At 39.0% G+C, this 12,513-nt stretch overlaps 1 protein-coding gene across 2 annotated transcripts in view; it reads left to right on the forward strand.

Annotated features, from left to right (window-relative positions):
• Positions 1-12,513, forward strand: part of TGFBR2 (transforming growth factor beta receptor 2) — a 60,653-nt gene that overhangs the window by 1,478 nt on the left and 46,662 nt on the right. The window lies entirely within an intron of this gene.

The raw sequence follows: 12,513 nt of genomic DNA on the forward strand, positions 1-12,513 counted from the left end.
GTGAGCCTAAAGTTCCGCTGCAAAAAACAAGATTCCTGCCCTGAGGAGCTTTCAATCTCTGTCCTATCAGTAGTTACCCACATCTGTGAATTAAATCTGTAATATCAGGGTTAGGCCCTAAATCATGCCACAGCACAAGTGGTGAACCTAAAAAGAGAACAGCAGATTGCAGCAAACTGCATCTGAAACACTTGTGAAGAATTAAGTAGATTTCTAAGATGTCTTGTGATAGCACATCTAGTTTTACTCTTCAGGTGAGGTGTGCAGACACCTGGGCTTCTACAAACTTTGCTCTGGGCCCTCTGATTCTCCTGTCTGGTCCATTCATGGTCAATAGTGATCCCAAATTTTGGCTGAAACATAATAACATAGAGTAGATAACTCTGGAATAGCTACTGCCTTTAGCTATGTGCAGTTTTGAATAACTTCATGCTTCATTAACAACCCTGTCAAAGCCAACAGGTTTTGCATACCTGCAAACTTACTCATGAAAGCTTAGGGCAGAAGAAAAGCACAGTGTAAGAAAAGACACTGTGGTGTCCCCACAATTCAAAATTATATTAAATTTGAGGTGTGCAGCTTCTTGTTTATTTCTTATATATTTTTTTAATAATTTTTCATTAATATAACTCATACTCAACTAGTAATGGCTTTTATTTTGACCCTAGCCCCAAACTTTTGCAGATTTCCATCACGAAAAACTTTAACTGGAGAAGCTCAGCTTTCCTTAATTTTGTGTTATTTATTATTATAATTTTTCTTACCGTCTCAATCAGTTATAGACAATCTCAAACTGAGATCAATCCCTATGAGTAGATTTTTAAAAGTGAACATGGCTCAGGAGTTTGTTCTCCTTTCTTGTCATAGGTCCAGTGAGGAAAAACAGCATAAATTGGTTACAATTCCAGCATTTTTCATACTCATCTTCATCTACACCCTACAATACCCAAAACTGAGTAGATCTGTTGTCAGATAATCTATCCCATAGCTCCCAAAGCTGTTTTGATAGTCACCGTAGGATTCTATTGTGCCATAGAATTCTATTATGACAGGAAGAGTTGATCAGAAAGCACCAGTTCTGTGGAGCAGAAAGTGTGAGGTTGGGATGTTGGTAGTTATTTGGCACCAGAATGAAAACTAGAGCTGCCAAATGCTTGGGAGAAAAAAAAAAAAAAAAAAAAAAAAAAAAAAAAAAAAAAAAAGCACTACTTATTTTGTAATAACTCAGTAAATTAAGTGAGGCTGAAAAAAGGAGACATCAGTCTCAGAAGAGCTCAGTTTCCAGGTATGCCTACTGACTAACCAGAGGCCTGGTTAACAAAGCACCAGCTGAAATTTCATTTTAACATTCTTTAGAGCAAAATACTAGATAAGGATGACACATTCCCATAAAGATTTTAGAGAAATCCACAAAATCATCAACAGGTTCAATAAGAATTATCTCCTTTGAAAAAGATTCTAAGATTCTCTCATGTCCTGTTCTACACACAAGTAATTGACAGATTTTTGCATAGAGTAAAGGGGAAAGGTGTGATTTTCTGGAATGATTTTGAATGACATGTGGAGCATTTAATCAAATAATGGCAGTTGCCCACATGAGAAATTGGTGTGTGTTCAAGTGAATATGAATTTGTAGTTTATCTTTGGGTTATCATAACCAGAAATGTGTTCCTTGGAATCATCTGTGTATTAATTGTTCATCTCTGAACATCAGGAACCTAATTTTTCTATTCAGCCTCTATTTGCATTATTATCTTTTTTTTTTGAAAGCCATATCAGAGTTAGTTAATTTTATAACATGAAAATCAAATTTAGAGCTTCAGATATCTGCAAAAGGGAAGTAGGAGAGCAAGCATCTCGTAACAGGATGGAACATGTTTGTAACAGGATTGAGTCTAAAATGCATTCTTGCCCCCCATTAAAACTGGCATTTTTCCAGGTGTTTCAGGAGGGAAGTAGGGATATATCAGTGATGATATTGCATTTTCCTCTATTTATGGGGTATCCTTGAATTGTGAGGCTTTTATACCTAAGACTTCGAAAAACACTTTTGTTTACTTGTTATTTTTAGTTCTTTGGCATTAACACGCTTCTCTAAAACTCAGGTGGTGAATTCCATGTCCATGTGATTTCTATTAAAAAATTATGAGCCACATCTTAAGCTGCTGCAAATGAATATAGATCTATTAGCACTAGTAGAGTTAGGTACAGTTATAGCAGGTTTCCTGAAACAGTTTCAAGAGTCATTTCAAAGAAAAGGGCAATGGAGTAATTCAGAGATTTTCGTATTCATAGCATTTTTTCACTCATATTTTATCAACACTATTATATGACCTATATTTAGTCGAACAGCATTGCTTCAAAATGAAATACTCCTTTCTGGGATGAATCGTTACAGTTTCGAAGATGCAGCATCCTATAATAGTGCCTGATAAAAGTTGTCTTTGTGACAAGGTTAACTTTGAACATAAGAGGAAATATGGTGGCAGGCTCTTACCAGAAGGAAAATTCCTCGTGGTCTGGCTTGTGGGGGTTTTTGAAGTTTGTTTTTTTCAAATGCTTTTAGAAAGCATTTGCTCTTTTGAGGGGAGAAAAAAAAAAAAAGAGAACTGTAGCACCAGTTGTTGGAGTTTCCGATGCTTATATTTCCTCTGCAAGATATTTTTAAAGTGATATTTTGATTTTTTTTTTTTTTTTTTTTCATTTGTGGCATAGGAACTCTTTTCTCAGTAATGTATGTATGTGCTATATGCACTTTGTTAGCATTCACTGCCACTTCTCTGACCTCAGAGGAGCTGTGCCTTACTTTCGGTTCTGCAAAAATGAGCAAAACCAACTGGCTGGGCCCAGTCTGTCACTCTTGGATCTTGCAGAACAGGGTGCATTTATATCAGCTAGGTATGAAACATGCTCACTAGGGCAGTGACAGATTCTGATGGAAAGTGGTCCATGCAATCTCCACACTGGCTGGCATGGCTGCAGTCCAGCATTGGGGCCACAGTGAAAGGCAGGGCTTCCAGCCATGTCTGTGGTCCTGGGATCAGCAGGAGGGACTTGGGCTGCTACAGTCCTGATTTACCCGTGGCTCCCACAGCCCTTCTGGCACCTGACCAGCAGAGGAATGAAAGGGTGCCCTGAGGCAGTTGGGAGACAACAGCATCATCTCCTTTGCCACAGGAGAGGAGCCTTTAGACTCAGGGGAAATACTCAGGTAGGCACATCCCAGGGACATTAAGTAGTTTGTATTCCCAGAGCATTGCAAACTCAGTAAGATTGACTGAGGTATCAACCAGTCTGTAAAGATGTTGGAGACTACAAGGGGTTCCCAGCATGAAGTAGTGGAGAGCCAGTCCTGATACAAAAAAGAAAGTTGGCTGAATCCTAGTCTAAGAAAATTAGTGGTGAGATTTAGGTTACTTAATAGATCTTAAGGCTTAAATTTTGTTGGTGTCAGAGGGTTGGTGTTTTTTTTTTTGTTTTTTTTTGGGTTTTTTTGTGGTTTTTTTTTGGGTTTTTTTGGGGTTTTTTGTGTTTTTTTTTTTTTTTTTTTTGTTTTTTTTTTTTTTTTTTTTTTTTTTTTTTTTTTTTTTTTTTGTTTTTTTTGTTTTTTGTTTTTTGTTTTTTTTTTTTTTTTCCCTAAAGGATAATGGGAATTTTAAACTCTTATAAAATGGTTTCAAGAATAAAATAAAAGGCGATGAAAAGATACTTGCACTTTTCTATGAACGGTTATTCTGGAAGGTTAAAATAGACTAAAATAAATCAGAAAGAATGTGTCTTGGCTTTGACAGCCAAAGTCCTTTTAAATTTTAATTTCACTGGCAGGTGTTGTATTAAGAAACAGCAGAGAAGCATCTTACTACAAGGGATTGATTGCTTTTACAGCAAGGAGTGGGCATACACGCTGGGACAGGGCAAATGCCACTGAAAGCAATGGGTTGACACTAAACATTTGCAGAATTGGGTTCTCAGTGATCCAGCTAAGTCTTCAACAGTTGTTTTTTGTATTATGTCTGCTCTCTGGCATAGCAACAGAGCAGCAGCACTGGCATTTGTTGAGTACAACATTTTATATCCTACTGCCTGAAAGAATACAGTTTTAGTTGTGTACAGATGTTTAGAGAAAGATATGTAAAGACAGCAAATTGCTTCAAACACCATCCACTGATGGAATCTCATCCAGAGGAGTAGTTAAAGCTAACAGATCTCACCAGGAATTGCATAATTCTGCTTTTTCCTGGTGACAGCATGCTCATCATTTGTGTGTGTCCATTTACTTCTAGAGATTTAAGCAGAATTGAAATTGAAGCATGTATTAAGGGCTGTGCCCAGCAGTTCATATAGACTAATGTCAGCTTGTTTGCATTGCTGCAAAGCTTTACCAACTGAGATTTTAAGAAACAATAACATTAGCAGTGTCAGGGGAAATACTAATTGCTGATTTATCCGTGTTCATGCATATTTTTTTAAATATGCCATTTCCTTGCTCTTTCTCTTGCTGTGAATGCCATTGTAGTTGTTACAGCTAGAACTACCTGCCCTTTTTTTTCATATGGGTTTTAAAGCCTTTTCACCTCTGGGAAGATCGTCTTGGGAAGAAATAGTTTTCCTTTGCTCAAACAACTGGTATTTAGCAAGAACTTCCTGCTGGCATTCATCCCTGAGTTAATCTGGTTAGAATTAGAGCTGTTGGAGAATTTTTGACACTGTTTTTCATGGGAAAATGCTGATTTGTCGAAACTGAAACAATTTGTGGAAATGTACCAGTTTCCATTAAACTTTCATCAGGAAATATTTCCGGTTTGTTTTTTTTTTTTCCTTTTTTTTTTGGTTGTTTCTTCCATAGTCCACAGTGGAATTTCTGACATAAAAAGATAGATAAATAATCATTAATCAATAATTTGAATAAACATCGGTCAATGGAAGAAAGGTGGGATTAACTGCATGGCCTGGCTCACAAAATGCACATTTGAAACTGGAGCTCCCCCTATCCACTCTCCCCAGGATATTGGAGGGCTGTCATTCTCACAGGGCATGTATATACAGACATCCCCCATATCTACCACCTCAGATGATTTTGGTTTCACTCTGTCATGAATATGAAAATGTATGAAATGTTGAAGCACTTTGTGGGGCAGGAAAAACATTCCCCTAACAGAGTTTTTAGGGTTGACCTGTAGCCACATGTTTGTTTGCTCCTTGTTGGGTGGAGATGGCAGTGTTCTGAATGGCTGGTGTCTTCTAGTCTTTGTTTCATATCATAATAACAAGCTATATTCAGAAATTTTTGTCATGCAAAGGAACCACAATTTTGATTGTTAACAGTCCTGTCAGTCTGATTCCAAGATTCCAGTTCTCTGCTCACCCAGAGCAGTGTTTTGGCAAAAATTTAACTGAAATTAATAGATTTCAGAAACAGATAGAGGAGTCTGCTTCCTTACACTTAAAGCATTCTTCAGTTGACAACCCAGCAGTTACATCCCTACAGTGACACCTGGGATTAACACTGTGCCTTTCCAATGGCAATCTGAAACCAGAGGTATTAGAAAGCTGTCTTCTGTTTCCTACTATCTTCTGTTTGTACCCAAGCACTTCAGCCCACACCCTCAAATGAGCTGTTTCCCTGTTCTATTAGTAGACACCTGAGGTTTTAAGGTAAAAAAGAAAGATTTATTAAGCAACCAAAGGTATATGTTCAGCCAGTGATTTGCAAGTCACACCACATTCTTTATAGTGTGTTTACAGTTACCAGTAACACAAGTTCTGAAAGATCAATTCTGCCCTCTGTGCAGCTGATCAGTTCCTCCAAAACATTGCATTGGTATTCCGTGGGCTTCATTTAATGCAGCATTAAAGCTCAGTTAAAAAAACTGGTCTATGCAGAGGACATTAGAAAATGCACATTTGTTCCCAAGGTCATGGTGGCTCTGTCAGGGCTTAGAGACTTTCTTCTGTTAGAAAAGCAAGTGAATTTGAACAGTACACCCAGAGAGCAGCGGGAAGGGCTCACAGTTCTATTCCTCGGAGCAACATTTTCCGAGTAAAGACCCGAGCATGGTTCTTACGTGCCTGGGGCACTTTAACAGGTCTCTTTAAAAACTAGCATTGTGCAAGTGGGACGCGTGCAGCCAGACTGTCAGCTGGCATAAATCAGCTTCCTCTGTTGAAGGCGAGGAACCTGCCCTGATTTATACCAGCTGGCAGAATCTGGCCACAGAATAAATAATAGGCAACTGTATGTTATGAGGCTGTAATTCCCTCGAGGGGACTTTTGTGGTATCAGTCTTACAGGAGCCAGAGTGATCTGGTTCTCTTTCTTGGAGCTAAAGAGTAATTTGACTGCATTTTTTTGAAGTCCTCAGAACATTAGGAATGGGAGATTTCAGGCAATCAAGGGAAAGAGAATACTTCCAAACTTCTTGTAAGGTATCATTAAGGATTTCTGCCTAGGAAGAGTCATGGTAGGGGAATTTGGGAGCATACAGATGAATTGATGTGGGATAGATAGTCCCAAAAAAAGATAAATATCTAAGAAGGATAATTTCTTATCAAGACCAGGCCTTTCTTTTAAAAACATTTGCATGTATTTCCTAAGATGTATGAAAACTGAAGCTCCCTCATCACTGATAAGCTTCTAGTGCTAATGTTGTTAATAAGGAAGAAAACTGGAGAATGGGAAATGAGGACTAAAGGACAAATGCCTCCTCAGAATGTGCATGTGGTTTTTAATTTTGTTTAACATTTTACCAGAAGGATCATAAGGGAGCTGGTACTCAATTTATTGACTTAGAAAGAAAAAGGGGTTCAGTTAGATTTATCAAGTGTTGACCTGTAATTCTCCTGGATCTAAATATTTTAGATGTACAATGCAGGTGAGCCATCTCCCTCCAGTTTTAGTCCTGCTGTGGATTCTGCAGCCCAGAATGGGATTAAGTTCATCATGCGTATACATCACCTGTTGGCATGGTTTGATGGCGCCTGGGGCTTTTGGATGATAATGTGGCAATTTTGTAGATTTCATCTCACTAACTAATATAACCACATCTTTAATGTTGCTGTACAGGAGGCTGAACTTTGAAGCAGACCACAGATGATTAGTAATGGGTTATCTCTTCTGGTTATTTTAAGGGAAGAAAGCAGAAGCAGCTATCCAAGATTCTTGTGTATCTTGAGATACTGATCTAGTCTGATCCCTGAGCCTGATTAGCAGCTTAGATACTGCTGAAAACTTGTTATAAAGTTGCAGTACATCAGTGGTTTGGATAGCACAGCTTCGGCAACAATTTAAGAAAGGTCTTAGTGCTCAAAGGAAGATTAAATTTCTTACATTTTGGCTGCCCTCCTGATTTTAGCATTACCAGGCTGTCCTGACCAACTTCCATACGCTTTGGGAGCTCTGTGGCTGGAGCATATGTGAAGTCATAGTTACATCATCAGGACTCGGCATACCTTCAAGTACTGCAGCCAGCAGCGTACCTGAATAACTTCTGGCCACTGATATGTGTGCTTGGGGAAATAGGATAGATGTAACTACATTTTTTGCCTTTCACAGCTTTTTTCCTCCACCCGCCTAGTCTCTTAAAATATTCCTTCTTTATGCAATTAGTATCCGCTGTGCAAATTCAGGCTCCACTTGGGATGCTCAGCTCTCAGCTCTGTAGCTATCTTTAGCGTTCCTTTAATGTGACTGGATAGTGGTTTCAGAGTGTTCCATTCTTCTTGAGAAACTTACAGAAAGGGTGCAGGAAGTAAGGAGTAAATCTTTGCGTGTTTCACTAATGGGAAACATTTTGTGAGATTTTGAAAAAATTTGAACGAATCTGTCAATCTGCAGTCAGGAGCCAATGGAGAAGAGCTGTCCTTTGCAGGTGGTGGTTGATCTTTTATTCCCTTTGACCGGCTCTGCCCACCAGCATGCAGCAATTACCCTTCTCATTTGTCTCTGGCACACAAGGAGATCTGTGATTCTGCAGTGACCGTGCTGTGGCAATAGGCCAGCTGCCCTGCTGTGTACCTTCTACCTCGCCACAGCTCCTATTACCAATTTTCACGGTTGCCTTGCCTCCTTTTCCTACAGTGGTTAGAGCTTTTGCCCTGAAAGTGGGAGACCCATGGTCATGTCACTCCTCAGCCTGAGAGTATCTAAACTCCATCAATGAAGGGCTCTAGGATGAAGGACCCTTGCTGGCTGAAACAGGGGAAGGCTTTAGAGGCAGCACTTTGCAGAAAAAGGGTTGACATGTGTGTGGGTGGTCCCTCAAAGCATGTCACAGGAGAAGAAAGCCTGTTCCCTGATGGATTCATTCATTATTCCAGCCCCTGCAGGGTGACTGATATTCTCTCCAGGGAGTTCCAGCACAACAAAGAGACACTTTACATACAGAATCTTTTTTCCTTTCTAAACTGAAAACAACCATTTCTCATCCTCATGAAAAGATCAGAGGGGACCATGTAATAGTCATGACTTCGTAAGCTTCTTTATTTAAGCCTTCACAAAGTAACTGGGTCAGCAATACATGCTTCTGGGCTGTTGAATTTCCCTTCTTCCCCTCAGTCTATTCTTCCATTTCTTCACCCAACTTTACCACAAGGGAATGCCTTAAGTCAAAAATCTGGGAAGTTGATCCTTTTATTGCATTTGTAGTATTCTCATCTGGTAAGTACAGTGCCAGACCATGAGGCTTTCAGAACTATCGTAACCCAAATTTGCATGTAAACAGGAATACCACACTGTCTGGTTGTAACTAAAGCCATATCTGCTGTCTCTTTGCTCTGGATAATAGATATAAGAAGACATTCAGCAGGAAGGGATTAGTAAAGTATTCTGGAAAAGAAAATACAACCAAATCTTGTTTCCTTTTTTTTGCTGTTGTTTTTCTTTCTCCATCAGCTTCTTGCTCATGCACTCTGTACTTCTCACATTTTATACTTTTGCCTTAAGGTTTCTGGCTGGCTGGGGGCTTTGCTGTTCTCACTTTTCCCTGAGACCACACTGGTATGATGAATATTTATAAGTGCAGGAGCAGCCTAGGGATTCTTATACATATATGTCCCCTGATTTTAATGTTTGTGAAGGAAAACAAAAATGTGATTCCAGCTAAATCACCAATATTCAGCCACTGGGGTTCAGAATGAAGAATCAGGCATATCTTGTTGAGCTATTTAAAAAAAAAAACCAGGCATTTGACCCTAGAAAGATTTCAAAGTATCTCTATTAGACATAGAAGTTCCTCCTATACAGACTGGAAGGGATTGGAGGCTCCTTGTTTTACATGAGAGAAGGAGACAAGATTTGTTGGTGACTTACAACTAAGAACAATTTTTGCATCTTGGCCTGTGGTTAAAGCAGTGAACTAGGAAATGAGAAGCCTCTTAGTCTTTGGAGATTCAAACACAGATTTCCAACTTCCCATAATTTCATCCATTGTATTTTTGATGCCACTATTAAACTTCAGTACAATCGCATATATTAGTAATTCCACAGTTTCAACTTGTGTTGCTTAACATGTGGCAAAAAAATAGTGCAATGATGTATTAATTACAGTTTCTGTAGACAATTCTAGAACTTGTGGGAAATGAACAAAGATTGTTTCAATCTTGTCTATTGTGACTGGGAAACTGAGGTTCAAAGAGAGTCATAACCCCTGTTCTTTCTCTAGAGAAATTCTGGATTAAAGCCTTTGGAGCATCCAGAAATTCTCAACAGTCTCAAACACCCTGTCAAGTTCAAAAATATATTAGCACTTTTTTCTCCCCTATTTTTCTCAGGTTAAGAGGCTGTGTGCCAGGAGCCTGCTGAGGCATATGGAAATATTGCTAACTTGCTTCTGTTTGATAAATGAAGGCCTAACTTTTCCCTCAGTTGTCCACATATATATTATTCATGGTTCAGCCAATTTGCACATTCCCAAACAAGGCTTTTTCTTCTAGTGGCTTATAGTATGATTATCAGGCATGTACCTACCAGTGGTTTGAAGGCAGAAACTTACTGGCCTTCTCATGGATGAAGGTGGGTAGCAAATGCTAGAGGCAAACCACTAATTATTTGAAGTACCTTAGCCTTGAAAGCTAATGACAAGGCACATTTACCACTATCATAACCACATACCTAGAAATAGAAAGCACTGACACCTGCTTTTCCAAGCTGTTGTTTACCATGAGTACTTAGACTACCCATACAATCATCACTTTTCCCTTTAAAAGGCAGATTCTGATTTAAGTTTCCACTGTGCTTTTGAAAATGAGATATAGTTTGCTTCTACCAGGGCATCAATTTCTATTCTGTTATCCTTAGCCTGCAGTGGGTAAAGAAGGAGGAGGTACTGTTTGTTTAGGGAACCATGCTGTCTTTTTTGCATTTTCAGGTAAGAGTTTAATGTAAATAATTTCCTGCCTTTTCAACTTGATGGACTGTTGTGGTTTTGGGCATAGGAAGAGCTAAGGAATTAGGAATGGTATCCACAGCTGCTGTTTTCTGGCTGGATATGAGATATAGTTGGTCAGATTGGTCAGATATGCAGGCACTTTGCCATGCCTTGTTAAGATACTGTACATAACATAAACACCACTAACTGGGATAATTTGCCTGAAGGCACAGTTAAGGTAGTGCAACCTAGCTAAATCTGCTCTGCCAGAATGCTTAGCTGTGCATAGCAGAGCTCATGTGGAAGTTTGCCACAGTTGGTGGAAAATAAGGTTTTAAGCTTTTAAACTCTGTGGGGGTGAAATTGTGAAAGGTGAAAATGCATCCATTCTGACGAATGGAAGCTATAGGTGAATGAAACCACCCCAGATACAAGGTGTGCATTTTTAGCAAACAGGACACTTTCATTATTAGAGTACAGCCAAGGGATGTGATAAACTTTCCAATGTGAATCTCTAAACTAAGATGGGCTTTGACTTGTTAAACACATACCCAAGTAAGTTAGGGCTTTGCAAAATCAGCTGAGAGAAATGGCTTCCCTTTCAGAAGGCCAGACTGGGAATAGCATCCACAGAGTCATAGAGCTCTTGCAGATCTAAGACTGGCATCTCCACAAGTAACAAAACAGTTAAACTGCTCTGCTAACTAATGTTGTACAGGGATATTTCAAATATGCATGAGTTACAAAATTTTACATCCAAGGAATTTAAAAAATGTCTCTATTGCTGTGGAACACTTTCCTCTGGTATAGTCTAAGCTATTACTATGTTGGGAAAGCTTGGAATTGTTTTGCCTTATGAGAACACTTTTAAAAACAAACTGTGTTCTACATGAGTGCAGTATTTGTGAGAAATGCCAAAGTGACAGCTTTAGAGAATGAACTGCCCATGTCACTGAACAGTTTTGCCAGAAACCATAACAAACCATGTAACTGCCTCGTGGTGTTTAAAGGAATGCTGAGTGGTTGAGCTGCTATGACCACGTTTTGCACAGCCTCCTCAATGACAGTTGTTGAAATGGTATTTTCATGATATAATTATTAATCCACTTGGCATTTGATTTAAAAGATCAAGGCATTTCATAGAAGCCCTTAGACATCCTGCAGACTCTTACTGATTTCTACAGTTGAATAAGTGCCCTCCAGATAAAGGATGATGATGGCCAATATCCAGAAACATTTGATGACTCTAAAATATTAAACATCAATGAGTATAATTTGACATAGCAACACTCAGAAATCACAGAATCTGCTGAAGATCTTATCCTATTAAATTTAACTCGTATATGTGACAATAAACATCTATCCCGGAGTAGCAGGAACATTATGTAGTAGCAGAGGAACATAATGCTGTGCCAGAAATGAACTGCACCATTTAAATATTTACCAAGTGTCATCATATTTTGCTTTTCACAGTCCTCAGTTGTTAGGAAAAAGAATGGTCGCAGTAATTGGATGAAGTTTGAGGTATTCAGATGAAAATTGAGAGGCAGTAGTAGGGTTCTGAGCTGCTGCTTGGTACACTTGCTCTTGTGATTCTGTCTTATCTCTTCCCGGCTTTCTCTTCAATAGAAGGAATTGTTTTGTAGAGACTTAAGTCTTTTCTTTGCAATGTTTCTTTTAAACAAGCTTGCAAGTATGTATGTTGTCTTGGAGTCTTGGTGGAAGATTATGGTCTTAAGAATGACTGAAGAGATAGCTGGAGGACTGGAATAGTGGATTTAGAGTAACAGCTATTACATACAGCTACTAGAAGGAGAAAACCCTGGAAATCCAACTTGATGTGTACATTTCCAATTTACAATTATATTCTACCTCATCATAAATGAGGTGTGAGAGCCTGCAGTCCCTCACACATCTTTAGGCAGGTAGACTAAACATTTTAGATTGGCAAGTCCCATCCTGCTGAGCAACACCTAATGTGGGAATGTCCTCCCCTTACATTGTAAAGCAAGCCCTGCTGGGGGCTGGGTGCTGCAAGCAGTGAGTAATGTGTAGTCATATGGAATGAGAAGTGTTGTATTCCTACATGCAAGTCTTTTAGAGTCCACGGTTATTTATTTTTTTAATGTGAGTAGACCGTGCAGTCATG

The sequence above is a fragment of the Zosterops lateralis genome (genome assembly GCF_965231275.1).
Source record: "Zosterops lateralis genome assembly, chromosome: 1".
Lineage (NCBI taxonomy): Eukaryota > Metazoa > Chordata > Aves > Passeriformes > Zosteropidae > Zosterops > Zosterops lateralis.